Source organism: Poecile atricapillus, chromosome 8 (genome assembly GCF_030490865.1).
Source record: "Poecile atricapillus isolate bPoeAtr1 chromosome 8, bPoeAtr1.hap1, whole genome shotgun sequence".
Lineage (NCBI taxonomy): Eukaryota > Metazoa > Chordata > Aves > Passeriformes > Paridae > Poecile > Poecile atricapillus.
The window spans coordinates 11208374-11233226 of record NC_081256.1 but is presented as its reverse complement, the minus strand read 5'-3'; the positions used below and the strand labels follow the sequence as shown (position 1 = coordinate 11233226).

Genomic DNA, 24853 nt, shown 5'->3' with positions numbered 1-24853 from the left:
TAACGAGCAACAGTCCTCGTGATGATATGAAGAGAAACTGTCTCGGAGAGTGAAAAAAATGGCAGAAAAATTGTGATTTCTAAGCTCTGGAAGCCTGAAAAAACAAATCCCAATGGAGCTTAATTTGACATTTAGTAAATCAACAGTACAACTCTATTTATGTTATGTATTTATTCAAGTATAGAAACTGTGGCATGCTCTGATATGTTGTTACTTTGTTAGGGTGAGAAATCATGGCTAGCAGTTTTCAGGGGTTTTCCTCTATGGCCATAGAGTCTGTTAGCTTAAAAGGGTAAGAAAGTATGCAGAAAACACTGCAAGTATCTTCAAAAAACCCCTAACCAAACTTGTTCTTAAAGGTCTTTTCCAACCCAAATGATTCTATGATTCTGTGATTCATTACCAAAACAGAAACTGCACAGTGCTCTTCCTGAGGCCCTTCTGTGCTATTATCTGTGGAGATGCCATCCTCATTTTGCAGTAGCAGCTTTTGCCCAGGTCTGTGTTGATGTGCAGTCTGTGTGGAATAGCAGTTCTCAGTGGCTGGAGGTCCTTTCCACCCCACTTGCTGGAACAAAGCTGGTATGAGACTGCAGTGAGGTAGCCAGCAAAACAGTGAAGGGTCACAAAGGGTGGGATGTGTCAGTTCTGAAACTGCAGCTTACAGCACATTTTCATGGAGGAAGTATGCCAGAGGTGTGGAGGCCTTTGTCCTGGGGGGATGCTGTTCCCCACCTCTGTAGTGCTGACAGCAGGAGCTTTTCTCACTGTTCTCAGGCTGCAACAACGTTGTGCCTTTTCACTAGAAACTGTGCCAAAGGGTTAGCAATTTTTTGGGGCTTTTTTTTTTTGCAAAACTTAAGTGATTTGCATAATTTTAACTGAAATAAAATCCTGTTTATAAACGGCCACCATAACCTGAAGAGGCCTTTTGATGGAAAAGACCATTAGAGCAGAATCACAGCTAGCAAAGGCTCGCTCTCTCTCTAGTGTCCTAAATCTGACCCAATCTGCCTCTTTGGCTTTTGGGGAAAGTGAGTCTGAAAGCTTGTCTGTGATATGACAGCCCAGTGAGAGGTTAGGCAGTGTCCCAAGTGAACAAAGTTGTGCCCAGTTTAACACAGGGCTGTTTTATATAGAAATGTTGTGGATGGAGAAATGTTTTCCTTCATATGGTAGCAAAAGTCAAAAGGTACATAGTCTGAAAGGGGAATTCCTCTGTCTGGTGTAGTACTTAGAGAGATGGGGAAAACAGAGCTTGGGTACTCTGGAATACAACAGGAGCAATGCTATGTTCCAGGGAAGAGGGAGACTTCTGGATGGAGGGGCAGGAAGAGACAGCAGCCGGGGTAGGGGTTAAGGAAGGTGCAGGTTTGCAAGAGAGGGATTCTGGAAGTGTCCAGTGTGGGAGGGCTTAAGAGAGGCATATAAATGGATGGAGAAGGAAATCACAATATAATGAGGAAGAGGTGCATGCACACTTTGTGTTGATTCTTCAGCACATATTTTCTATGTTTCAGCTTTGTTTCTCTGAATTAAAAACTGTTTGTGGCCTGATTGCTGGCCTGTTTGGCAATTTTTTTCTTGCAAGCAAGGGAGAAATTACAGATTTTACAGAATCTGAATTACAAATTACAGAAATCACTGCAGAATGCAATGGAAGTATTTGAGCTTCCTAAATGCTAGCTTACTCAAGTCCTGGAAGCAGTCTTTCCACAGGACAGTTTGAAGATCAATCCAGTTCAATTTATTTAGCAGGCAGGTTTTAGTGTTTTGCAGCCTTTGTATAAAACTTTGTGCTGCTGTGGACAGCCAACCAAACTGGGTGGTTGGATTTAACTGCCTAACAGTCATGGCTTTGCAGAAGTGTTTTGAGTGGAGTATCTTATGCAGAGCCAGACTCTATGCAAGGAAATGAGGACCTGCTTTCGCAGTAAGACTGAAGAAGTTGAGGAGCAGAGGAGTAAGATTTCCAGAAATATCTATGGAGTTGAACAGATTTCAAGGAGTCTTCTTGGCCAACATTAATATATTGTGGCAACCCTGAGTCCTAAGCAGGGATATTCTCATTCTGGGTTTTGGTACAATGTCTAGGATCAAGAGCTTTGAGTCTTCAGCATTAGTTTAAGAAAATCATGATGATTTATAGCTTAATATTCAGGCAAGAGCTTCAAGACTACCAGCTGATGCTTATTGAATAACTGTGGTAGGTGTGCCGGTTGATAAATGCTCTGTTTGGGCAGCAGGAGAAAGTGAAATATTCCCTTCCCCTGCCACCTATGAGAAGGTTCAAGTATAGAAAGAATCCTTGGGAAACTCAGCAGTGGCAGTAGGGAGTTATGAACCTGGAGAAAACGAAGTCATACCAGGGAATGCTTGTGATGCCATTATCCATGGTTCCCTGGCATGCCTGGTGCAGGTTAGCACCCTGGCCACTCCTCCTCTGTCCTGCTCCCACCTGCCAGGGCTCTGCTGGCCATACTGGAGAGGAGGCTCTGGTCCCAGCAAGGGGCTGGGATGCCCTGTGCTGTCTGGCACAGGTGTGTGAGTGTGTGGAATGTGGTGGGAAGGTGGGGATGGAAGGTGCTCATCTCAGTACTCCCTCTCCCTTGTGTACAGGAGTGTAGAGCCTGCTAATTCTTGCACCTGATAAAACTCTGGAGGGATAAGATCAGCTGATTGTAGTTGAAAACATGTGGAATTTACAGTAAGTAGTGAGCTTATTTAACCAAGCAGGAAACAACTGGCTCATAAGGGTGCACAGTACACTGGTTATAAGAGAGCTGGAAAATCCTGGTTGTGGAAAACCTGCATAATTCTAAATAAATAGTGAGACTGGTGAATTCCAGTGCTCCTGCAGAAACTAGGCTCTACAGAAAATTTGTAGCTGAAGTTTCCCATTTACTTTTGCATCTAATTGACCTATCTGATCTTGCTTACTCTCCTCCCATTTTGCAGCTGTTAATGTGGCTCCCAGCTCCCAAAAGAGTGCACAAAGGGCACTTCTCTTTTTGTACACTCAGCTTTCTGGACACATGCTTTACTACACGAACACCTGTGTATATCAGGGTGCTGTCTTCCCTCTCTTGCAAGCACAGATGTCATGCTCAGAAAGTGCACTTGCTGACATTGTGCTGCAGAACAGCATGGAACCAAATGAAGGCAGCTTTTGAGAAGCTTGATGCAAGAGTATCTCCCTGCAGTTCTGACCTGCCTTGGAAAGTAGATGGAGTTCACTGTATTGCTGAGGGCCCACTGTGCCCAAGTTGATAAAATCATTGGCAGTTTTTTGTTGGCCTTACCAGACTGGATGTCCTTCTTGCTCCTATCCCTCACTTTGGTCTCCCAAAACTGAGGGGATGTCATGTGTGTGCCTGTTACAGCTACTGTTTGTGCCAACATTGTGTCCACCCATCAGAATACTGTGAAACAGCACAAAACTGATCCCACATTTCCAGAACATGTGGAAGTGCAAAGTAAGGCCCTCCTCTTCAGAGGGTGTCTCTTGTCTTCATGTTAGAAATAGGAGGTGTTTATTTTTCAGACCTCTGCTTTTCTGGCAGAGTTGGTTAAAATTGGCCAATGGCTTCAGAAGTTACTGGAGGAGAGGGAATTTATAATCAGACACAGACAAGCTGGCTTTATGTGACTGTGTGAGCCTCATTTTTTAGGAAACCATGGTAAAATATGTGGATAAAGTTGCAGTAATATTAAGGTTAGAGTTCATGCTGGCCTGTATTTCTCTCTCAATTTTTCTAGCATGACGGTGTTAGTCAGCCTGAGCTTTGGAAACTTTTTATTCCATATGCTGAAATTTTTTGAACTCAGATTCTCTATCTTCCCTCATTTTTCCTTGCTGAGTTTAATCATTAGGTGGGAAATTGAACGCTTTAAAAATAGAGGAGCTAGTTTAGAAATGTTGCTGGCTAGATTTATTTGTTTTCTTTCATAAAAAACTCAGTGTTGGCAGAACATTTTGATTCATTATGGTCCAAAACGAGCATTAAAGCCTTCTGGCTAGATAGATTCCCTTGTGGCCTGCTAGGAGTCCCAATCACCATGATGATCTTACTTGAGAAAGAAAACATGCTCTGCATCTGGGACCGGGGCTGTGTCCTGTTAAGGACACATGGTCAGGGAGCATGTTAACTGTGTTCTCTCAATCTTATTTTTCACTTGAACCCAGCCTGATGAATTATAAGGTGGCTATAAGATCTATAAAGATCTAAGCATAAGAGAAAAACAGGGAAGTATTTCAAGGTGGAGCATTGTCTGAGATTTTGTTTGCAAGGCTGGAAAAGGCAGAACTGCTCACACAGGAATCAATTCCCAGCTTTTTGCTTGCCCCAGCATATCAGACAGGTACAGAAGGGTTGAATGGCGAGGTACATATCTGGTCCTGATTTTCTCATCAGGTTCAGTGAGTGTGGGAAAAGGCAATCCTGTTGTGTGAAGTGTAACCTTTAGCAGCCTATTGAATAAGGGGATGATAGCAGATGTGGCAGGAGACATTCGGGCTTATTTGCTCCTACAAATGAAACAGCTCTAGCAGGGAAAAAAAAAAGCCCTTAAGAGAATTAGCTAAAACCAACGTGTCAGACAAAATTGTGCTTTGAATGCATTATAAGCACTTACTCTCTTGCAGTGAGAAAAGACAGTCAGGTGTTGATAGCATGTAGGAGGCAAGAGCTGTTATTAGTGAGTGGGAAGAAACACATTGAGTGTGGTGTGGGAGTAGGGCAGATGGGAATGAATCTAGAGGCTCTTTTGGAATCACTCATTCTGAATCATCTTACTCTCAAAGCCTCCAGTGCAGAACACCATCATTCTCCAAGGTCCGATGGCACTGCCTTGCCGAGTGTGGCATTGAGAGCAATGTTGAGTCAGCTCTGTGTTCAGTTGTAGTAGGAGATGTTCAGTGAGGAGTTTAGGACTACTTCAGCCAAGTAGATAGTGACTACAGTACAGAGGTGGGATGCATATTCATTTATTCAAGCCCTCTGTGAGATAAAAAACTGGTAGTATTTTTTTATTGAAGTAGTTTGGTGTGTCTGTGCAGAGCCATTAATGAAACAATTTCCATGCTCATTCACTTGTGAATGCAAGGGCTTTGTTGTCAAGAGCCTGCCTCTGCAGGATACTTGGTGGGAACCATAAGAGCATGTCCAAATGGCCTAAGAGGAGCCTGAAAATGTCTAACGAGAGAGCTCTTCCTTGGACTTGACATCCATGCTATGTGCTCTGACAGAAGACATATGGTGATGGTGTTAGAAATATGGTCCTGGCCCTGCAGATCATGGTGTTGCCTACACAGTGTTTTGAGAGGCACTGCAAGCTGTCTGTCCAGGCCCCCAACAGCCACAAAATGAAGGAGGCAACAACAGATGGACTCAGTCCAGCAAGTTTGGTACTGGAGGTGTGGGCATCCCCACAGTGACACAAATGGGAGCTTGCCACAGTCTAGAAGTGAGTGCCCTGTGAAAAGTGTCAGAGCTGTGACACAAAGGCTTGTGCCTCTGACCATTTGGTGACAATTTCATGGCTCAGCAGCTTGGAAAAAGCAGGAACAGTAGGATTTCCCCAGGACTCTCTAACCTCCAGGCCTGTGCTGGGTGTTTGTACACTGAAGGCATCTGGTGGTTTATCACTGAGGCATAGGGTCCTGTGACATGAGGACCTCCTGGTTTGCAGCTCTGGCAGTACCTCTTACCAGCTGCCACCTTAACATGTCACTCCACAATAGGAAAATTGTAGAAGAAAACTTATTTAGACACAGGTCTGTAGAACAAGTTTATGACTTTCACCAATTACACTGTGCTGTGTATGCTCAGCTGTGTCTTAAGACATGGACATGCCTTGCAATGTGGAGAAAACAGTAAAAGCTGTGAAGGTGTGTTTCCTTTTTCTTTTGGCCTCTTAAGGAAGAGCCCTAAGAGCTGGTGGGTTAATGCCTGACTTCTGACATTACATTGAAGCTGCACTGGGCCAGCTAGTCTCCCTTTGGATATTGAAGGTAGGCACATTCTTGGGGAATAAAAAATACAATCAGCAGAAGCAGATTGATAGAGAGCTTAACACAATGAAGCCTGTTCTCTGGGATTGTCACAAATCCATTAACTTACTCACTAATGGATTTTAATTCTGAACTTTTTGCTTATATTTGAAAAAAAAAAAGAATATATAATTTTACTTGACTGTTGCTTGCAACATGCACCTTCCTGTTTGTTGCCTTTATTTGTTGCTAAATATGCTTGTAGCTGTATTTTTACTTCTTCTGTTTTGTCTGCTAATCTAGTTTACCCCCAAAGGACAAAAGAAGATTTATTTCACAAATTTACACTTGAACTTCCTAGCACTAAGTGGTGGTTTTGCTCTCAGGTTTCAGGAGTGATGATGAAAGGTATTTCCCACAACACTTGTGAAATTTAAATGAAAATTAGTCCCTACATTAAATTTTTATTATACTTCAAATGTGTTATTACAATAATTGGATACTCTTTCTGGGGCTTATTATAGGTGATATTTTTTGACCTTTGTCATTAATTTTGCCTCAGATTCACACATCTACTTAATATTTATCTGTATACATGGATGGGCAGCTAGCTAGCTAAATATTAATATATTTTTAGTTAATTTCTGGACAATTGTCCTATCTGAATAGTCATGGAAAAAAAAATAGAGAGAAAGATAACAGAAAAATATATTTTCAATTCAAAACTATCATGTGGATGAAAAGTGGGGAGAGGAGGCAGGGAAGGAAGGAAGGAAGGAAGGAAGGAAGGAAGGAAGGAAGGAAGGAAGGAAGGAAGGAAGGAAGGAAGGAAGGAAGGAAGGAAGGAAGGAAGGAAGGAAGGAAGGAAGGAAGGAAGGAAGGAAGGAAGGAAGGAAGGAAGGAAGGAAGGAAGGAAGGAAGGAAGGAAGGAAGGAAGGAAGGAAGGAAGGAAGGAAGGAAGGAAGGAAGGAAGGAAGGAAGGAAGGAAGGAAGGAAGGAAGGAAGGAAGGAAGGAAGGAAGGAAGGAAGGAAGGAAGGAAGGAAGGAAGGAAGGAAGGAAGGAAGGAAGGAAGGAAGGAAGGAGTGAATAGTAATAACAGAGAGGTGAAAACACATCTTAAAAAAACAGTAAAAGCTGTAGATTCCTTCTGTGTTTTTCTGGAGCCTTGAAACAATTCAAAATATGAAAAACTTAGACTGATTGAGAACATTATATTGATTGGTGCTGATTTTCTTTTTTTCTTTGTTTTCAATCCAGTCTCTCTCATTATAGCCTTTTAAAATAAATAAATAAAAACTCTTTCTATAAATATCTGAGGGAGTCATTCTTATATAATAGCCCTTTCTTGCAGCAAAATTTATCATTATAACAATACTGTAGTAGTTTTGCTGGCAGAATCACAGCCAATCAAAGCTATTACAATAATGGAACATTTCATGGTTTGGAAAATTAAATGTGTAACCATGGAACTGAAATGTCTCTTAAATCATATTTGGAGATGTATCTTTCACCAAGTGATTTGCACATTATCTCATTCCATCTGAATTTTATTTTCATCAATATTTCACCATTGATTTTTTTTCCTTTTTTGTTTCTGCAGTAATTTTGCAACAGAACTTCCCATCTGCTTTCACTTTTTGCAAGCTTGATCATATTTGTTCAGGAAGCAGATCTAAGCCTTCTTTTATCACAAGGCATAATTTAACATCTGACTAATGGTCAAGCTGTAAATTGTGCTGTAAATAACTAGCATGCTCAGTTTCAGGAGTGAGTAATACTGTTCTCAAAATTAGTAGCTGTATTTGTTTCCATACATAAGAAAGTGGCTGATGCAGCCATTGTTCCAAGACCTGAAATCAGCTTAGGGCACATGAATCCTCAGAAATTTTACCTGTTGGAGAATCAAGGAAGCCAGGCACTTTTGAGTAATGGAGGTAGAAATCTGGAGGTGTTTGTTCTCTGTACATACACCAAGTGTTTCCTGAGGTGTTTGTATGCACCTGGAGCCATTTTTGGAACTGAACTAACATGCAATCTCCTCTTTCCTAGGAACAGTGTCTGTCTCTTCACAGGAACTTCATAAGGTTTGTTAGTAGAACTCCCTGGACAACTGGAAGGAAAGATAAAATAGAAATTGAAACACACAGAGAAAATAAAAATATGCAGAGAGAATAAAAACATGTCTGTAGCATGGCCATGGACTGCATTTTATCTTGTACAGCTCAGATGGGACATCTTTCCACTGGAGAACAGAGAATTCATATAATCAGCACCTGCAAGGTATTTACATGTATATATGGGTTTGAACAAGATGTTGAATGAGGAAATGAAGTAAAACCTCATCTTGGTTTTCTTTTTCACTCATAAGAAAATGTTTTCTTCAGCTTTATAATTTTTGTTTATATGGATTTGAATGAATTTTTTTGTGGATAAGGGACTATATGAATATAATTTGCATTTTAGTTACATCTCAAAATGAAGTGACAAAATTTAAACAAAAACTTTAGTGAAATTAAGATGTGTGGATTTTTCTGGACCTATAGATTACCCATGACAATGGCAGTGGCTTGGGTGTGATTTGGGTACAGACTCAAGGTAGTTCCTCCTGGAAGGTGCAGAGACAGTAGACAGGGTCGGTGTGAGTCTTTTTTTGTGAAAGTGGTCCAGCTACATCAGAAGAGCAGCTGGCTTTATTAACTTGGGTGCAGAATGAAGCTCTCTGGGCTGGTGCATGTACAGACTGCTGTGTGAGGTCAGGTAGACTCACTGTCCAGGGTCACTGTCAACCTGGGATTCCCTCACCTTTGGTGCAGGCATTGCAGTGCTGTTCAGGGCACTGGCCTAGTGACAGGGATGTTGGCTGCTCTTGGGACATGATTTCTCTGATCAGAAATGCCATTTTGTACCCGAGAAAATGTTCCAGACAAACTTAGTGTGTATATTCCTGCCAAAAGCTTTGGTTTCAACTAATTGACATTTTCTTTTGAAAAACAACTTAGAAAATGACCAACAAGCTCTGTTTTCACACCCCCTGATCTGTCATCTCTGACCTGCTTAATGAAATCAGGGTTCCAGTAGTTCTGGCTGCTGAACTTCTAAAAATCTTTTAAGCTGCCTTCTGCTTTTGTCTACATTTCTCTCTTACTCGACTCATCTGCAGCTATTTTCCTCTCCTTAGGGAGAACCCTGTTTCAGTCTCTTTCACAAAGGCTGCCTGCTGGTTTTCTGGCTTTTCTCTCTGCTCTTTTTTTCCCCAGAAGTGCCCATAACTAAAGTGTAATGGGAAAAGAATCATCCCAACCTATTTGCAAACTTGAATCAGGATTATGCTGATATTTGGTAAAGGTTCAGATCATGTTTTCATAGGAGGTCTGGTTATGAGTCCTAAATCCTCCATCCTCTGTCTGGTTGGTTCTTGCAGTACTGTACTCACAAGCAGTTCTAGCAAGCAAGCCATTCATTACTCTGACTCATCATATGCTAAGATTTTGCACATTGTGATTCCTACAACTTTTTTTTTTTTTTTTTTTTGGATAACTTATCTTGGCTTTAAACTTAATAAAAAATTAGTAACTTTTACCCTGATTGTCACAGCATCCTAATCCCAGAAATAACCAGGATGTATTCTAGACTTTGTTTGTAACTGCCAAAGGTAATTTCTTTATATAGTATTTCATGTTGAAAAGGAATAATGCCACATGATGGGGAAGGGAAATACAGGGGTAGTTCTGGATGTGTTGTGCTTCAGTGAACAAAAGCATTTGCAAATCTCCTTGCTGTGATATAGTAGATTGCAAGAACGCTTTACACATATCTTTCTCAATGTGCCCATAAGTTACACAGGGTAAAAAAACCTCCTCTAACTAAAACTGGCAAGTGTTCAGAAACCACAACTATTCAGTGTATTGCCTGGCCATTTTTAAAATGTATTTTGCACTTTTGGTAGATGTTGTAATGCATTCAGCACAGTGTGAAGTCTTGGCATAGATACTAGATTCTAAAATAAGATGAGCTCTGCCTTTTAAAAAAGAAATGTTTGCCTGTGAAATACCTTTGCTATTAAGGGGTTTTGGGAAGGGGGATAGGAAATGATTATGATGCTGTTACCACTGAGAAAATAGATTTTGAATTTTGATAAATAATCAAAGCAATGGACAAAGCCCTTCTCAGTGAACACTGAGTGGGCAGAATTTTATCATCTTTATATGTTAGTCTCCTTCCCCAAAAACCTCTTAACAGTCAAATGTGCTCTTGTGTTGTGAATGTGAAGGTGGCATGTGATTTGGCAGAGTGGGCAGAGGTCTGTCCCACAACATACAGTTTCTGAGATTGTTTCCTCCTCTGCAAATTGCACATCAGCAGCTCCTTTCATGGGGACTGGTTTAACCACTGGCTGGGGGCAGCCTTCAGAAATGCTGATGGGTTGGCTAACTCTGTCAGACTCCTTTCAGTGAGCACAGACCTAGATAAAGGTGCAGAGCAAGAGAAGCTGTGGCTAACAGCAGTGGGATTTGCTCACCTTCAGCAGGGCTGCAGCCTTGGTGTAAGAATGTAGGCAGTGTGGTTGTTGTGTGGATGGCACACCTGAGAGGTGCAGTGCAGTGTGCTGGACAGGTCCTTAGTGCCTGCACAGAATATAAAGGCTATCCTGATGATAAGCTTTTGTTAAAGGTGGGAATGTTTTATGAGTAGAAAGGAGGGAGGGGGATTAAGTATGCCCATGCAAAATCTATATTGAGCTCCATATATGTGAAATTCCTGCTGTGACAGTGTGAAGAAAATATATGAATTCAACTGAAGAGGACTGAGCAATCTGCCATACAACAGATACTCTTTCCAACTTGTGTCGAGCTGGAGATCTATCGCTCCCTCCCAGGTTCTCCTGTGATGTGTTTTGTACTTCAGGTTTAGTGGTCCTTCAAAGCGCCTATGGAACATCCCCATCCTTTCTAGAGGAATGAACAGTGGAACAAGCTCTTTATCAAAGCCCTGGAGTGGCTGCCCTCCAGACTGTGCCAATGCTGCAGTGCAGGAGGAACGGGTGGGCATTTTACAGCTGTGGTGTGAGGTGCTGGTTCTTGCTGGGGCACACTGCAGTGGCTGTTAGAGTGTAACCAGGACCAGTGTGTGCTAGCCCTGATCTGCTTTAGATGTGAAATACAGCGTTCCTGAAGTGCTCCCATGAGAAAGAATCTGGAGACTAGCTGTAGCTGGAGGGGCTCTGTAGTCTCTTCTGCAACAAAGAGACTAGTTGCATCAAGTAACTTGGCCTCAGCCACTTGATGGTGCCGAGAATAATGTGGTTAGTGAAATCAGTGCTAAAATGATGGCAGAGGTACAGGGTGTCTTTATTCTCTTACTGTTAGCATTGACTCTGAGATTCTGTTCTAGTCAATGTAGTATCTCTGTTATGTGCCATGAAAACAAAACAAAACTAGAAAACACATCAACAACATAAAATGTTGTAGCCCTTTCTACCTTTTCCTTTCTTTTTCTCGATATTTTGGTTTCTTTCTAAGTCAGGTTGGAGCTGATTGTTGTAAGAAATCTTTCTCCTCCTGAGATCTGATCACATTTGTACTTTGACCAGAGCGCTTCTGGTGCTCCTGCCCCAGGAGTCAGCAGGGCTCGCCCAGAGGCGCTGGCCCTGGCAGGCTCTGCCCGGGGCGCAGCTGTGTCGCCTTGCAGAGCCGTGTGATGTGCTGAGGGGCTGCTGCCCGCTCTGGGCAGAGCCGTGTGATGTGCTGAGGGGCTGCTGCCCGCTCTGGGCAGAGCCGTGTGATGTGCTGAGGGGCTCCTGCCCGCTCTGGGCAGAGCCGTGTGATGTGCTGAGGGGCTCCTGCTCCTGCCCGCTCTGGGCAGAGCCGTGTGATGTGCTGAGGAGCTGCTGCCCGCTCTGGGCAGAGCCGTGTGATGTGCTGAGGGGCTCCTGCCCGCTCTGGGCAGTGCCATGTGATGTGCTGAGGGGCTGCTGCTCCTGCCCGCTCTGGGCAGAGCCGTGTGATGTGCTGAGGGGCTCCTGCCCGCTCTGGGCAGTGCCGTGTGATGTGCTCAGGGGCTCCTGCCCGCTCTGGGCAGTGCCGTGTGATGTGCTGAGGGGCTCCTGCCCCTGCCCGTTCTGGGCAGAGCCGTGTGATGTGCTGAGGGGCTCCTGCCCGCTCTGGGCAGAGCCGTGTGATGTGCTGAGGATCTGCTGCTCCTGCCCCTGCCCGCTCTGGGCAGAGCCGTGTGATGTGCTGAGGGGCTCCTGCTCCTGCCCGCTCTGGGCAGTGCCGTGTGATGTGCTCAGGGGCTGCTGCCCGTTCTGGGCAGTGCCATGCTCTGGGCAGTGCCATGCTCTGGGCAGTGCCATGCCCTGGGCGCTCCTGCCAAGGGCTGGCCTTGTTGCTGTGCTCCAGGGTGCTCTGCTCATTAACATGGTTTGACCCTGTTGCCCGTGTTGTTCGCTTCCATCCATGATCCCTCACGTGTGCTCCGCCACCATTACTGAGGGGCTGGCTCTGGGAGCCAGGGAGCCTTGCAGAGCACCTTTGTCACTGCAGCCAAGCTGTGGTGGGAGGGGGGTGTCCCCCGGCTCCGAGCCCCTTTTGCTCCTGTCAGCCCTGCAGTGTGCTGCCGCTTCTGCAGCTGCGCCCTGGAGCGGAATAAACCTAAATTGGTTTGTTTATTAGGGCTCCAGGGAGCTGTTTCGCAGCCCTGGAAGCTCGTCTCGTGTGTTTCCCTTGCAAGTGCCGTCCCTGTCTCACAGGGTATGCCTCTGAAGTGCTTCCAGCTGCACCTCTGAAGTGTCCTGCTGGGAACCTGCAGCCCATCCCCGGGCAGCACGGCAGGCAGCAGCCGCTGCTGCTTCGGGAGCTCAGGTTATTGTCCTCCCTTGGCACAGCCCGTCTGGCTCGGCCGTGGCTCGGTGTTTGTGCCTGGAGGAAGGACTGGCGCTGGAGATGTAGCCGGGCAGCGGCTGCCTGCAGCATGCAGGGATGATATCAGCGCTTCCGAGGGGATGGATTGCGGCCCTGGGATGTGCTAAACGCTGCGGTGAGGGTGGAGGTGCCCTGCCGCAGGGCTGTGCCTTGGAGGGAGCGTTTGCCCCCGCTGCCATCCCCGCCCGTGGGCGAGGGAGAGCTGACACGAGCCCCTGGCCCGGCTGGGAGCTGCTGCCCGGGCTGCCACAGCTCCAGACACTCCCCTGGGCACTGCGCTGAGGCTGGCCCCTGCCCAGGTGTGCTGGGGAGGGAAAGAGGGCTCCATCTGGCCTCTTTGTCTTGTGCACCCCTGGGAAAGGAAAGCATGATTTAGCTCCAAAGCATTAAACAAAAAAACCCTGAAAGACTATCCCTCCAGAATTGTCTAACCCTTTATGGCTTAATATAAGCTTGCCTGAGGATTGATGAGGAAAGGATGTTGCTCGTGTTGGTAATTACAAGTTTGCTCCTTTCAGTGTTTTTTATTCTGATTGTTCCATTTCAGCATTTAGCCTTTGTCGTAGGTGTGTGCAAACGCATTCTGCTGTGTCAGGAGCTTTACTTAGCTATTCATGTGCTCATACCCTTGGTAAGATACTTATCCTTTCAGGCAGATCAAAGACATATGTTTGATCGTTTGGAATAGGTAAGCAGGAAGAAAGAAATCTCTTAAGAGTGATGACATGGTATAACTGCTAAGTAACCAATACAGTTACATACATATATGTGCACGTATCTCTAATCATTACTGTTGCCCATGACACAGAAATACACTGCAGTTGAAAGCTTGTAGTTAATTGCAATGGCTGTCAGTCAACCTGTCTTACCAATGATGTTTTTTTTCTATTTTAGTGATCTTCTCTCTTCTATTCAAGAGATAAGCTTCTGCCAACAGAGAGAGAAAATGTAAGTTTTGGTTTAAGAAGCAATGTTTAGACCTGGGTGATGGAACTAAAATGCAGAATTCTTCCCTCTCCACACAAAACTAAAGGCAAAAGAGCTAACAGATGATTACTGGGATTCATTTAAAACTCCATGTTTCAGTCACAATATAAGCACGTGATGTAGTCAGTGTTGAATAGGAAATGTGGCGAGTTGCAGGTGCTCTGTTTATTTGTAGATTGCAGTGTGTGGATAGATAAATAAATTTCAGTTTAGGAACAGACATTTTTGCATAGTGGAGTGTTTAGAATTCAGACAGCCACGGCACTCAGACAGCAGTGGGTCTGCAGGAACAGGCCTGTGATGTGTGGAACAGATAACATTCAGCAGTGCAGAGACAAGCAAGCTCTGTGCAGTGAGGGGCTGTGTGAGCTGCAGAGGAGCTCGTTCTGGATCAAAGCAGTATAATGCAGAGCTAGCCTGAGCTCATTAGCCTGGGCGTAATGCCATGCTAATATATCTATACTACTCCCAGGACCCAGGCTAATGGCTCAGCATGGTGCTATGCTGGGTACTCACACCAGCTGGTGCAGGGATTTCTGCATTGTATAGTGTAGACATGCCATAAGGTTTTCACACCAGCTCTGTAAGCAAAGAGAAATGGATTAAGGGAAAGATATAGCCCAAGACTTTAAAGGGCAGAGATGTTTAAATTTGGGTTCCTGAATCCTTGCTCATGAGGAATCCAGTGTAAATGTTACAGAAGTCAAGGAAAGTCTTTGGACCAAACTCAAAAACTCCAAAGTCCAAAGTACCTAGTAATTCCTACTGATGTGATTTTTCAACACCATTTAATTGTATGTCTGGAAAACAGGCTTGTTGAGCTAGACAGTCAGATGCTGTGCTGTCTTTTGAATTTATCAGGAATGAAAAGTGACTGAAAGCTTCCACCCTTGTTCGAGGAACATTTATACGAAATGTGAAAATAATACCCTGTTGTCTCTCCCTCAGATACAAGGAACAAGTAGTACATGAACAAGAAGTGGTTGGACTGGATTATTAGTTAATAATGTTAATAATGTTAGTAATGATCTAACTGTCCATCTCTGGCTGAAGATTTTTTTTTAAAAAAAGTAAAAAAGTGCTAATGTTTGAATTATATTTTTATTGATATTTTCACTGACTTGATTATATGCAGTAACCTGTACTTACTAAGGCTGTAACTCTAAGTGTAAAAAACAAAAACAAAAACAAAACCCCAAACCAAACAAACTCAAACTACAAAAGAGATAATTATGTAATTGTGGTCCAGATGTACTTAGGAAGTACAGGAAATTGCAGAACTTAACCTGCTGTCGTATCCAGTAGAGCTTTAGATTGCTCAGTGAAGAGTTTAGGCCCAGCAGACTCAGTGCACTATTAATTCCCAACATGGGAGCTGGTATCAACCAACTGACATACATAGGAAATGCAAAATCTTCCAGTGGGAGTTCTGCCCAGGAACTACAAGTTCTGGCCTCAAGCGAGCAGGAGGTAGACAGTTTGTCTGAAAAGCAGTTATATATTATTTCAGAAAATGCCATACAGACACTACAACTCTACATACAGGCACAAGAACTAGCAGAAGAGATTATTGTCACTGAGTGACAATAATAAAATGTTTATAATGTCCAGTTCAAATATAAACTATTCTAAAATGTAATCTGGTGGGATTTCAGTGAATGAGTAAGGAGACAGAAGTGTGAGGGTCAGAACTGGGTAGAGCTATCTGTTAGGGAGAGAGGAATTAAATAGTTTTTCTTTGCTAAGACTCATGTAATTTTCCTTCTTTTAGCATTACTGAACACATTCTGGAGATAGATAAGAAATACCTATTTTGCTAACTTCACAGCTGAGGAAACTGAAGGAGAGTGATTAAATGTTGCATTTTCCATGTAAGTAACTTGTGTCCCACAGAAAATGTAACCTGGGATTGTTGTGTCTGTAATAATGCCCCAGAACTTCTCTGTCATCAAGGTCATTGATACTGCAGTGATAAAAACCCCACTAAAAATCAAGGCTGATGTGTTTCTGATTCCCACTCTTTTCACTCCAGCAGTAGTATACTTGATTTTAATACCTGCTTTTTTGATTCCTTGGATGCTTTTCTATTTCTTGAAAATTATTGCATATGCTTGTGCTTTGAACTAAATGAAAACATATAGTACTATAACAACTGTAACTGACATCTTAAATACACTGATTTAAAATTGACAGTTATATCTTCCAGTAGCATTTCTATGATTTTGGAAACATTGTATGGTAAATTTCTCTTAGAAAAGTCAGTTCTCTAACACTGTTCATGACTGAAGCAGGATGCGTGGAAATAGTACCTGCTGCAGAATGCCAGGAGGTGCTAAGGTCAAATCCCTCTTGGGAAATGGTAATAAATGGTAGCTCAGCTGCTGTGTTCTGAAAATATTTGTCAGATAAAACTGTTACCTACCCAAGAAAGATTAGAATCTTCTGTGGCACAGATGGGAGCGCGTAACTGTCTGATCTAACATGTGATTAAGTATGTGCCAGTACCCAGAAAGCTGTAGTTTTAAAATGCAGCTCATGCAGCATCAACAAAATTGTATTTGCAGTCTAAACAGGGAGCTATAAAGTGGTGTTGTAACAGTGGTAAATGCTTGTACTCTAGTGTGCCCCAAAGGTTGTCAGGGCGTGTTCTAGGGGACTGTAAAAAGGATTAGAGAACATGGAAAGATGTTTCTGTCAAAACAGGATTCACAGTAAATATTAATCTTCCATGTGATTCTAAACTGCATTTCTGGTGGAATCTTGATGATGGCTTTCTGGTGCTTTAGAGCTCCCAAAAAGTACGTATTGAAAGTAGTATTTTTAAAAACCCCTGACTGCTTGGACAATTTCTTTGTATTCCTACCAGGCCACCTGTCCTTGTTTCCACCCTCTATAGGCTTCCTTTTGTGTTTGAGTTTTTCCAGGAACTCCTTGTTCATCCACACAGACCAGGCATTTTCACCTGACTTCCTTTTTGTTGGGATGTCTCCCTCCTGAATTTGGAAGAGGTAATTCCTGAATATAACCCAACTTTCTTGGGCCTCTCTTCCTTTCAGGGCTTTTTTCAATGGTATTCTTACTAAGCAGATTCCTGAAGAGTGCAAAGTTTGCTCTCCTAAAGTCCAGGACAGGGAACTTGTGTGCTCTCCTCACTTCCCCAGGGATCTTGAATTCCATCATTTCATGGATCCCTTCATTTTTTTTTTTTAATTTAAACTTTTCAATATAGTTTAATTTCCTTAAATTATTTTTTTTTTTTTTTTTTTTTTTTTTTCAGTTTCTCACTTGCAGGAATTTGTGGTGGGACTTGTAGGGGAAGGTGACTCCTGCATCAATTTTCTTTCATAGGTTTGAAAATCATTTAGTGTTGTTTCTCATGGGGCAACAGAACTCTGGAGTCATGTGATTAAAAGCAGCCTCTTTTTGCCAATAAGCAGGCCTGTTAGAAGGTGTGTTGAGGGCAGAGCAAAGCTGTTTGTTGGCTTCTTTGGAAAAAGCAGTTTAAGGAATCAATTTGCAGCTTTTCCAGTTTCAGCATACAGTCTTGTCCTTTTCCTCAAATTTCCAGTATTTTTTGTGTGTGTTAACGTGTGTGTGATGACTCTGTGCTTTCTAACAGCAAAGATGGGTTCTAGAGTTTGCCATGTCCCCAGGCAGTCTGTGCACTCTAAAGCCCTTTTGTAACACAAAATTATACTTTGTAAATCCAAGAAAAGGAGAGGGTGCTGCTGCTGCCCTTCTGAGAGGCACCATTGCCTCATTGGTGCCAGAGTCTGGGGGGTTGTGACCAGCTGGCTGAGATGGCCAAAGGGTTGTGTTGTTCAAGTGCTTCAGGCAAAGCTGAGTCCCATTAGTCAGGCCTGGCACTGTGGACAGACTCCTTTGGGGCAGAGCAGTCCTTCAGTGGCCTGGGAAGTTACGTGCAGTGACCTCTTCTCATCTGCCATACAGCAGAGATCTGGCTAGCAAAGGGCAGAAAGAGCAGGACTTCTTTCTGGGAAAGGGGACATGGCACCTTTTTGCTTCATGCTTCCACCTCTTTGCTGGGAGGTATGAAAAGAGTTACTTCTTTTTGCTCTTCAGTAGCTTTGTTTAATATTAAGAGCATTGTTTACTGCTAACAGAAAGTGTCCTTTGGAAAGGACATGTGTCTCCTTCTCCTTTGTTTGATTCTAAACAACATGGAGAAGGAGGTTCTGTACCACGTTTTGCTGACTCAGTGTGTTCATGCTCACAGAATTAGAGTCACTGCTGTTTCTGCTTGTGAAAAATTTGCTGAGGTTTGGGAGAAGGTAAGCAGGGGAATGGTGAGAACAGGGGATGCAAATATTTATCCTCCTTTCAATCATGGTTTTTCATTTAAAAATTACTAAGCAGCAAGTGGTTTGCCATTTTCTTTTTTTGCTTATTGGCACACAAGTCTCAACAGTCATGGACCAATCCTGTAAGAAGATCTCTCTAAAGTATCTGGGATGAGCTACACTGCATGACATACTCCAAAGAGCAGTGGATCTTGGAGGCAATGGCTTTTGTCTGCTGTTTAGGTAACCAGCTTAGAAATAAAAATAATAAAAAGACTGTATCTGGATCATTTTGACTCCAGAATGACTGATTTCAGAATGGCTTTAGAAGTGTTATAAGAGTGGTAACAAAGGGATCCCTTAGATGGCCCATCTGAAAAGCAGCAGTAAAGGAATGAGATGCAGGAGAAAACAAAACAAAGCTGTTGGTGTTGTGAGGGGTGCCAGCAAATAAGCCTGTGGCAGATGTGTGTGGGATTTTCACAGAATGAGAGCAGTGGTGTCTCCCCCTAAGTATTAGACAATTTCTGAACTGCGTCTTTCCTCTGCTAGCAGGACATCATGGCAGCCATGAGCAAGCCTTGGTAATTGCTGTGCTCTCAGCTGGGTTACCTTATCCCCCTGGCAACCAAAAGAACGAACTTAATGAGCAATATTGTAAAAACCCACCATATAATAAATTAATATTTCATTTTTCTTCTAAAAGACAAGAAATTCTTTAAATAACATAAAACTTGTTACTGATATCAGTGCAGTGATCATCCTGGCACTGAAAAAAGGGTTTTTGGGGTCGTATCACCAGAAATAATGTTCACAATTTGGAGATGATGGCACTAGTTCATGTTTTTCCCATGCCATGGGGAACTGTTATTATAGGGGAAGCTGGCAACTATATTTTGTTTTCTATCCATTCTGCTGGATCACATCTATTCAACCTCAGCTGTATTTGTGTAAATATGTATATATACATTTGCATACATTTGAATCTCTTTATCCTGTATGCTATTCTTAGATGTCTCAATGAATTAGAGAGAAAGAACTAATACAGAGTTAAGAACGAGTTTTAAGATTGTTTTCTATGTATATATTTGGGCCATGAAGAATTGCTTGAACATATCCAGTTCTAAGGTGTGTAGGGATTATTGTAAGCTATGGATATGTCTCTGCTGATATAACAATATAGATGAGGTAACACATGTGATGAGGGACATTAAAAAAAATTATAGCATAGGTAGCATTATAAAATATTGTTTGAAGATCTGAAGTTCATAAATGAGATAAAAAAGTCTGGTTTTCATACTCTAAACTTCTTAACTTCCTTACTGATATTTTTAATGTTTGATTTTTTTTTAAATTAAAAATTAAATTTGGAGATTTTATGAATCCCTCTTCTTCCCTGTTGTCATGTCTTCAAAATGAATTTTTTTTTATGCCCACAACTACTTACTAGCAGAATCTGGAGACTTAGGCCTCTTTTTCATAGTTCTCAGTGAGAAAGAATGGAAAATGGTAATTTTTTTTAAAAAAAAAAAGTCAAGTATTTTTAGCTTGGGTGCTTGGAAAATCATTAGCATTGTGGCAGTACTGAAGGATTTTATACTGGCTGAACCTTTCACTGAAATTTCCTTTATACGTCTAAAATACTGACAAAGACTATGTCTGCATATGAAAGTTAACCCCAAAATGTTTGGGGTTTGGATATTTCCACTTTTTTCCCCCCTAACAAGAATATTTCAGTTGCATTCTCTTGAACTGCAGTCTTTATTTCTGTGCACCTCAGATATAGGTGCCTTTTATCTTAACAGTTTTCTTCTCACTTCCTTAAATGCTATAATGAGAAATTTTTATACCTACCTGTAGATCTGCTAAGTTACTGTAGGAGTATGAGAAATCAAATCCTCAAAGGCTGAGATTTGCACAAATTCTGGACTCTCACTTTTCTCTCAGCGGGGCCTTGCTGCTACAGCAGGGTCTGCTGTTAGTGAAAGAAAAGACAATTGGATCTGGTTTGTGCTCAGCTCACTAAAAAGAGGATCTAGAGCTGGAAATAAAAGATGACTTTTTTTCTTTTTCTGAGCTCAAAGTTTCAGGTTATTTGGATGCAAAGGGCTTGGCTTGGCTGCTTCCAAGCTTTATAAACAATATTAGCATCTCTGTTTGGTTGCTTCCCCAGAGGCCACTGATACCCTCAAAAGGAGAATTAGCAGAGGCAACAATTGCTATTTTGGCAGTAGTTAGTGGTCAGCAACTTTACCTGTGCTTAAAATACAAAGTTTATGTTGGGGATTTTGGAGGGGTCTAAATGAGTTAGACAATAAATGAAATTTGATGAGAGCTTTGTGCCAATGCTCCTTATGCTTCCTTGAAAGTTCCAGATTAGTTTACATCATTCTGGCCTCCTGGGCCAGCATGGTGATGAATCACTGTGAGAAACCAGACAGCGTTGTTGATAGGATTTCCACAGAAACCCATGTTGAGGAAATACATGCATAGTTTCATTGCCCAGCCCTCTCTGTGGCTATGTTGCTCACTTTTTAAAAAGAAAAAAATCTGGGGCACATTTCTACTTGATAGTGAGCACACGCTGGCATGGTTGGAGATGTTTTTATATCTATGATGCTAAATAAAGGTATTCATTTGAGAATTTTGTTTTGGCTGAGTCTGCCCTTTCAGAATGCATGTGTAACCTCTTTGTGAATTACTGAAATAAAGGTATTGCCTAATGCAAAAGAGAAATTCCACAAATATGAAATCCTTGGAGTGTTTTCTACATCAGCCATTTCCATTTTCTCTTGTGCAATGTGTGTGGATTGTCAGCATGATGCGGTGTGTGGTAACCAATGTGTGCAGGAGGCTATTAATCTTCTTCTTACAGTCCTGTGTTCATGTAAGATTTGGGAGAGAAGTGGAATTCTGTTCAAGCACTCTCAGCTTGTACTTATCTGCCCATATGGATCTTCAGCATGCACTCACAAATGTGAATCTACTTTCTGTATGTGTCAGCATGTTCATCCTTCCCTTACACTCTGTGTAATCAGTCAGCTCATGGATCTTGATAGGCTTTATTGATCTATTCCCTTTATGGGCAAGGGGATTCATATTGTCCTGTGTGCTCAGGGTAAAGAGTATGGTGGAAACAATTAGGTCTGACCTACCACCTATGGGATTTAAATGTCTGTGAGCATGTGCTGTACTTTTAGATATGTAGATTTTGAGATAATTTATAGATCAAGATTTCATTCTTCAACAACTTGCCAGACAGTGAAGCTTGCAGATTCGTTATACTGCAGCTGAAGTTAAATAAGGGCTTAGCTGAAAAGGAGGAAACTCTTAAAGGCAAAAACATTGGAAGAAAAGTGATTTATTGAACTTTTTATTTTTATTATCTTTACAATTATAAGCTATCACATTGTATAGAGTTTTTTTCCTACAATGCTAATATTCCCTCTGGTATATGTAGGGTATATTTTTTCTATGGTGTTTAAAGTCTGAGGCTTTTAGCAGTTTAATCCAAACCAAAGCACCTATATGATGGGACTTGCCTTTAATTCTCTCTTAGATGTTTTTTTTCCCTGTATGCAAAATTAGATATAATTCTGAAGGCATTCTTAATTAACATTTTTTTAATCAATGGCTGGATTCTCTGGAGGATTTTTTTTTTCTATGCATCATTATTTTTTTTCTTTCCACAGCAACTTCACAAGCAAATTAAGTAAACAGAAAGAAACACTTTGTGGATTTTTCTTGTGACAGCCTGCAAACCTGTGAACTTTTTTTTTTATTTTTAAGTTGAAGCTGCTAATTGTAGAACTGTATAATTAATGCATTATCCACGACAACAAGGTTACACGGTTTGTGTTTAGCAAACATGCTTTTTCTGGAGGGTGGAAAAATACATAGTGAAAACTTATGGAAACACTAGGCTGTTTGTTACCACTTTGCATGACAGCCAGTCTCTCAGCCATCATTAGAGCTTTGTGCCTAATCAGACTCTGAAAAGATACCCTGAAAATCGTCTGGAGCCCTGGTGTCACTGAGTCCACAGCTCAAACCTGCTGTTTTCACCTTCCAAGATAGGCCATTGCAGGCAGATATTCTCAGAACTGGAATGTTTGCTCTGCTAATTGGCACATTCCTACTTAGATTTGGTAGGACATGCTGATTTGTAACATGACTCAAGAATTTACTTCTTAGTGGGTAATTTGCCTCAACTTTCCTAAATCTTTCTGTTTACCAGTCTCCTTTCTTTATTGTGCCTGTCTACTACTCTTTCAGCATTTGTAATCTTCTTTTATTAGCTAGACATTCTTCTGATTATTTCATGTATTTTTCACTGGTTTGAGAATTTCTTTGCTCCATGGCCTTTTCATAAATCAACCATGTGTTGGTGTGTGCTGGAAGTGATGGAATGATTTCCTTAAAGCTTGCAGCAAATGATGTTGTATCAATGCTGATTTTATTACTGCACTTGTAGAAACATTTTTAACAAATTGGATGATGCGTTCTGTATTCAGAGTTCAAATTCAGATGTCGAGGGACTTCTCTAAGAACTGCATGCTTGAGAGCCCCAGAAACAGTGTGACCTCTTCCACTATGAAAATTAGGAGCTTACTCGTGATTTACACAAGTCTTAATGCATTTCGCAGTTCAAAAAACTGTTGTAAACACCATAGATTTAATTTATTTGGTCTTCTTGGCAACTTCTGTTCATGTAATTTTTTCCCCTTTACTTCTAATAATTTAATTCTCTTGATTTTAAAATTGTAGTGAAAGGAAAACCATACTGCAATTCTTGGATGAGTTTTGCAGTTATTGCTACTGTCCTTACATGATTATTGATGTCTGAGGGCTTCTTGGTGAAACACTTATGTCACTATTCCAGATGGAAATACCTGCAGGAAAACATTTCTGCTCTCAGGCAGTATTTACACTGAATTTGCTCTTTCCATGCCTCTGTGAAAGTGCTGGAAGTTCTACAGGTGGCTTTGAGAGCAGAGAGATTTTTGTCCTGTCCTGACAATTTTCTAATACTTAATTTGGTTGGCTTTTCCCAGAACGACTTACCCAGTGTGTCTGTGTTCATCAGCATTTAGAGTGTGTGCAGGGAGCCACTGAGCAGCACTGTGGGAGAAGGGAAAGCTTGCTCTGCTCCCTGCATAAGATTGTGTGTCTATAATTCATTGCCTTTGAAAACCGTCTTATCACAGCATCGACTCCTTAGCTCTTTAATACAGGATAAGCTTATTAGAGATAATCTGTTTACTGAATGTCCTTAGCACAAAGCAATCTAGTTAACAGCATCTTTTGAAGCTTTGTCTTCTGGATATATCTTTTAAACTCATCCCTGATTATTTATCTATATGTGTATCTTTAGATCCTTTTCTTTAGACTTGTATCTGCTTTGGCATGAAATTACACTGATAAACGTAATACTCTTGTAGGGAAATAAGGCAAACCAACACCAAAATGATCTTTAGGCTTCAAAATATTTTTTCTTCTCTAAAGATCTACACTGCTAGCAGACATTGCCACAGTCTCCACAGTGCTCCTCACACAGCAGCTTGTATGTCCAGATGTTTCCCATCCAACACAATGTCCTCCTTAACAGTGGAGGGCCACTGCTTAAGATGGACAGAAGAGGAAAGGAAACCTGGCAATTCATCCTCAAATGGCTAGGCATTTTTAGAAAATACTTACAGGTCATTGTATTAAAAAAGACAAGATGAGGAAAGAGCATTAGAAAAGAAGTGCTGAAGAATGAAAGGTGACAGCAGTGAGAAATGTAATATAGTGAGCCCACTTTACATTTGGATCTTCCTGACCATTGGAAACTCCTCAATAAAATTCTGCCTTGATAGTTCAAAATACTTTACATGTCTCTCCTGACACAAGAGCAACTGCAGCAGTTACTGATGAAGGCAATGTTAATGTGATTAGTGCATGTCTCTTTGTGCTCCCTCTTTTCTCATGGAGTTTAGATGAGTTAAACAGAATTACAAATTATCAAGCAGCCCTTTCTCTTCATAGGAAAGACAGTCACAAACTTTCCAATAAAAACAGTGTCTGAGCATCTTAAGAAATTGTTTTCTCTAAAAGGCCCAAATTTGGTACACAAAGATAACTGATGGCAGTTTTCCTGTGATGAATTTCTAAAGTAACTGTTTTAAAACCTGTATTATGCACTCTGTATTTCTTCCTTAACTGATCCTTTAATTGCTAAGGAGGCCTGGATGCCAAGGATGTAACCATCCTGTCTGAAACCTCCTGAGGCAATCACAGATTTTTATGCTGAACTCAGGCTAATTTTGCTTTGGTGATTATTGTATCTGGTCAGGTCTTAGCATGTGATAAGCAATGAAAGTGCTGCAGTTGGAGGGAATTACATCACAGGTGCAAGGCATACCAGATAATGCAAACTTGAATGGTGTCTTGTAGGCAAAAATCTTACGGTGTCTTGACAAGGCAAAACAAGCACCTTGTCAAAGAGAGTTTTTATTTTGGATCTTCTTTAATCTTCTTTCCTTTTTCTTGGCATTATTAGATACATGTACAAAAGCAGGTACAAGAGAGATTAGGCTGGCATTGATATTTGTGCACCAATGTGATATTATTTCAGATAGTGTTCAAAAGGCTTTCAGTAGGAGTGTTACTT

At 41.7% G+C, this 24853-nt stretch overlaps 1 long non-coding RNA gene across 1 annotated transcript in view; it reads left to right on the top strand.

Annotated features, from left to right (window-relative positions):
* The window catches only part of LOC131581584 (uncharacterized), a 92823-nt gene that overhangs the window by 10858 nt on the left and 57112 nt on the right, over nucleotides 1-24853 (top strand). Inside the window, exons 2-3 of the long non-coding RNA XR_009278120.1 lie at nucleotides 13808-13861; nucleotides 15672-15771. This is a non-coding gene — a long non-coding RNA (uncharacterized LOC131581584). The remainder of the gene's footprint in view (nucleotides 1-13807; nucleotides 13862-15671; nucleotides 15772-24853) is intronic.